The sequence below is a fragment of the Myotis davidii genome, unplaced genomic scaffold (assembly GCF_000327345.1).
Source record: "Myotis davidii unplaced genomic scaffold, ASM32734v1 scaffold395, whole genome shotgun sequence".
NCBI lineage: Eukaryota > Metazoa > Chordata > Mammalia > Chiroptera > Vespertilionidae > Myotis > Myotis davidii.
In genome coordinates, this window is record NW_006287904.1 from 4,583,780 (window position 1) to 4,589,120 (window position 5,341).

Genomic DNA, 5,341 nt, shown 5'->3' on the forward strand with positions numbered 1-5,341 from the left:
GGTGAGACCACTCTTGTCCCAGCAGGCTTTGCTCCAAGGGACATGGACAAGCAGAAGCAAACACAGGCAGGACGAGCCTCTCCCGCACTGCCCTTCTTGCCACCTCCGCCTCCTGGGATGGTGCCTAGCCCTGCTGAAAAGAACTGAGAAGAAAGCCTCGGGTGGTGTAGAGGCACCGCCTCTTTTCTGCGTCTGACCTGGTCAGAGGAAGTCCACCTTCCTCACCTTCCCTGAGATGGAATTGACCTTCCATAGAGGTCAAGAGTCTTCAGACAAACCGACCCACTGAGACTCCCACACAGGACGCCCAGGCAGGACGGGGCAGGACGGGGCAGGGGAAAGGTGTTAGGAGAAGCGGCTGCAAAGCCCTTCATGGTGGCTGGTCCGAGAACAGTCAGAGGACGGCCCTGCCCGGCCACAGAGGGCCACTGGGCAAAGTCCAAGGGAGGTGCCCCTTTCCCGGGGTATGTACAGCTCCTTCCAGGGATGGCGGCCTGGTGAGCCATGTGGGTTGGATTTCGACCACTGTGTGCCCCTCACCTGGATGCTGTAGGCAGGGCTCGACCTGCACAGCTGCACGGCCACCACAGAGACACAACACTGACCAGCAACAGGGTAGCTCCAACCCCTCCTTCTGTCTCCCAATGACTTCTGCATATTTCACAACTTCTCTCGTATTGATGCTACTTCCCCATACAGGGAACCATGCAGCAGCTTCCACCACAGGGCTCCCCTGGGGAGTCATTCACGGTTCATTTCAGACATCCTCCAGTCAGGCCACAGCTTTATATTAATAAATATATATATATTATTTATTTCAGAGAGGAAGGGAGAGGGAGAGAGAAATAGAAACATCAATGATGAGAGAATCATTGATTGGCTGCCTCCCGCACGCCCCACAGTGGGAATCAAGCCCTCCACTCAGGCCTGTGTCATAGATCAACACTCACCCACTGAGCCGCACCGGCTGGGCCATGGCTTTACCTTGTATCACCAGTAACTCTCCCTGACCCAACAATGACGTCATGCCCCGACTCCAGGCCACGGCTCTAGGACTAGTTTGGGTACATGTCCTCATCACTTTTCCATCTGTCTCATAGGAACTCCCAGTGGTATGGGCATAACAATTCTGAAGCCTCTGATGTGTGTGCAGGATTGAGAACGTGAGTAAATGTGTTGATGTTTCTGGGACCTGGAGTGACTGAGAGAAGGAAGGGAGATGGAAATATGTACTGGGGAAAGCAAGGCAGAACCTATGGGCTGAACTGCCATGGGAAGTATTAGTGTAGACTCATGATCTGGGTACAATGTTTTTAATTGTTTATTTTTAGTAATACAGGTCAACTAATGAGAAAAATGAAATTCTTCTTTGGAGGGTAAAATTTTGCTTAATTGGGGTTCAAAATGAGTATTCTTTATATTAAAATAGATTATTAAAATAGATTGCAAATGTTCATCGATTAATACTGATCTTTGGTGAAATTGTACACATTTCATTCCTGAAGATGTCTTTTCTGATAGGTGCTGCCCAATACTGCTATCAGTCTGCAAGCATATGATTTTAATTGTGCATGTTTACCACCTGGAAGAAATTTACTGCGTTGGACCCTTCTCTCTCGATGTTTACCTTTGAGCTGCTATGCCATTTGATGGCACACCACTTCCAACTGGAGACTAGATGGATGCACTTCAGGTGCACAGACTGACTCTGAGTTATGGCAATCTCTACCGGCCTTGCACTGAGGTCTGCAAAACCCCAGGCCAGTAGTTTGAGCTCTGAACTTTTATTGTACCGGAAGTGTGGCCTGACATTTCTTGCGATGCAAGCATTAGTTGTCAAGTCACTTTAATGCCATATCTGTTTCACACGTAAGTGCGATTTTTGCCTTGTTATCCTAGGTTGAGTTGATTAAGAAACATAATCCGTTTCACAGAAAAATCTTATTTTCAGAGCCATTCAGTGTCCTGCAAGGTAGATAAGGACAGTCCTTCTTGTTCAAAAAAATGTCAATCCTGGCCTTGACCTCTAAATATCATCATAAAATGGCTTCCCAGTGCTAAGCCACCAGACTGCTGTATGGTGGGGTGAGTCAGGATATAAATTTAAAAATATATATATTTTATTGATTTTTTTACAGAGAAGAAGGGAGAGGGATGGAGAGTTAGAAACACTGATGAGGGAGAAACATCGACCAGCTGCCTCCTGCACATCTCCCACTGGGGATGTGCCTGCAACCAACGTACATGCCCTTGACTGGAATCGAACCTAGGACCCTTCAGTCCACAGGCGGACGCTCTATCCACTGAGCCAAACCAGTCAGGGCAGGATATTAAATTTTTATTTCTGGAAAAAGAAATCCACAGAACTGATGGTGGTTAAGTCCATGAGAGCCAAAGAAGTTCATGTTGATACTAGTGGTTTAATGCACACAATGAATTAACATACTTTCCACAAAGTACCACAAATGAAAAATCACAGACTTTAAATAAACACCTTCCATTCTCAAAAGCTTTGTAAATGTGTCCACCTAAGCCCTGTTCTGCTTAACACATATTTTAACCACGATCAGTTGTAACAACATCTTTGCAGACTTCACTTTGGATTGTTCTGAATTAGTATTTTCTCAATTTCTCAGAAAATATTTTTGCCTGTAGTTACTGCCTGCAGACTGTTTATGGAGGCTAATTCTTCACTCACTTCAAACTCACCATTGACTCAGTTGACAGCAGCTGTAACATCTGTCGACCCATCAAAAGCCAACGGAAAACCCCTCAAAATCATTTGCATCATTTTTAAAAATTGACTATTGGTATTGTTCCCAATGTCCTCAGCTCTTCAAGCAACTGTCATCAGTGGAAAGCTTACCAGACTTAAATGAGTTTTTCTTCTCTGGACACATTTTTAAAAATTGCTTCAGTCAAACATAATTCCATTAATTCAGCCTAGTTACATGGCTTTCCTTGCTTGGCCATTCAGAAACTTACTTTGCTTACAGACTGGTGCCATGCAAAAGGAGCTGGTAACAGAAGTACTGCAGTATGAGAATGAGACTATTTATATAACCTCTAAAACCATCGAAAACAACACCATGTTTGACTTATGAGTACCTGTGGTAAAAACAAACAAACAAAAAAAATGTGAGGAGAGGGCGCGAGCAGGTCTGAGAGGTGCTGGCTAGTTGGTTCTCCAACCCAGAGACACAGCATGTGGGCAGCTCCTACAGCAACTGCTAGGCTGGGCCTTGCCCTGGTCCGGGAGGGCCCAGCCCTCCCATGTGCAGGCATTTGGTGGGGTCTGAGGCGAAGAGTGCTCTCCCTTGCGGGTGTGTTACTGGCCTGGCCAGCTGGAAACAAACAGCTTCTGATGGTCTTTACTGACAGGATTGAGGGCGGGGGGGAGGGGGCGTGGAGGAGAAGAAGAAAAAACGTTGACTGCACACCCGGTCCAGGGGCAAAATGCTGATTTGGCCTAGCAATGAAACCACAGCTGAAATGGCCCTGCAACTCAGTCCCCGCCTGGTTAAGTTCCCAGTGGTCCCTGGGCATTCTCCGAGGCCCATCTGGCCCTGCACAAACCAACTCCGCCTTTTGGATGGGGTGCCCTCCTGCATCTTCCCAGTCCTTGCGGGAATTCCTCTGCACATGCGGTCTTGTCTGTTTAGCATTTTATCAGGAAGAGCAGTTCCAATGGCTTCCGGTTGGTCTTTCCCCCCATGGCTGCCCTCACTCCACAGAGAATCAATGCAGGGATTCTGTCCGTTGCTGAGTGTGTTTGTCCTGCAACTGGGGACACAGCTATTGGATGGCTTCAGGGAACCTCTGGACCCACCGTGAGACAGACCTGAGGTAAATCTCCAATGACCATCCAATTGCCAGCAGCCTTGAGAGGGCCCGGCCTAACCCCAGTTGTCGGAGGCTGGGGAGGCCAGATGGCTTCTGTTAAGTCCCACAGGAAGACACACACGCCCTTTCCCAGCCCCTCCTGAGCATGGCCTCCCGGGAAGTAGCTAAAGGCCAATCCCAGGGCAACATCAAGGGGCTCAGAGCCTAACATTTGGATCAAAGATGTTCTTCTGTTAGATGTGCCAGAGACAGTGCTTTGGAGAAGTTTGTTTTTCTCAGTGTCTATAAATGGGCAGCTGAGGACCCGCCTTCCCCGAATCCTCTGGATTTGTAACTTATTGTAAAAAACCCAGTGTGGTGACATTCAGGAACTCACAGGGCCCTGCAGACACGTGAGGAAGTACTGGGCGGGGCAGTGGGCAGTAGAGGAAAGAGCACTGATGTCAGAGAGTGAAAAGCCCAGACTGTGACGTGGTAGCTGTGCCATTGAAGCCTCAGTTTCCACTTTTCTAAAATGAAGCCAATGACCCTCGGTTTTCTCTGAAAGTCTGATCTGTGGTGCCGATGAGATGTCTGAGGAGGCACTTTGTAGAGGCGAAAGCTCTACTGAAATTCAGGCTGGGGGTGGGAAACTCTGGCCAGGGAAGGGTGAGCAGTCCCTGTGTCACATTTGAAAAAAAAAGGAAAAGACAAGATTATTTGTTGTGTAGTGGAAATTAAAATTAAACTGGGCATCCTGTGTTTTTTTTTTTTCAACTTCAAATGTTACTGCTTTTTCGTTCACAATAGTAATCCTGTTGCCTGTTTTCAAATGTGTTCCATTTGTGCCCACAAATAAATCGAATTGACTTGAATAGAGGGTTGTTCATGAGATTTCAATTATTCTCCCAAGTCAGAATGACCTGGAGCTGGTAGGAACTTTTTTGCATTAGGAAATAATTTATAGTCAGAACAGAAACACTGCCAGCTTATCCTGAATACATTAGCCACCTTCTCTTTTCACTGGTTGCTAGCTTTCTAACGCGATAGCTTGTAGAGAAGCATGTGTTATTGTTTTATTTTTGTTTGGGTTAATCCTTACCCGAGGATATTTTTCCACTGATTTTTAGAGAGAGTGGGAGAGAGAGAGAAACATCAATGTGAAAGAAACACATCAGTTGGTTGCCTCCTGCACCTGCCCTGTCCTGGCCCCGGCCCAGGGAGGAGCCTGCAACCAAGGTACATGCCCTTGACCAGCATCGAACCAGGGACCCTTTGGTCTGCAGTCCAACGCTCTATCCACTGAGCCAAACCGGCTAGAGCCATGTGTTCTTTTAACCTTTAGGGTAACTGTCTGACATGGGAGGAAGACCTCACTGAATTATTAACATTCTCACTACTTATGTGTGGGGGTTGTTGCATTGATTTTTAGTAACCATTTCACCCTCAGTCACTGTAAGAGTGTAGATCCTTATTCTCTGCACACTCTATGTTTTCATTCTGAAAATTCTGACAGGAT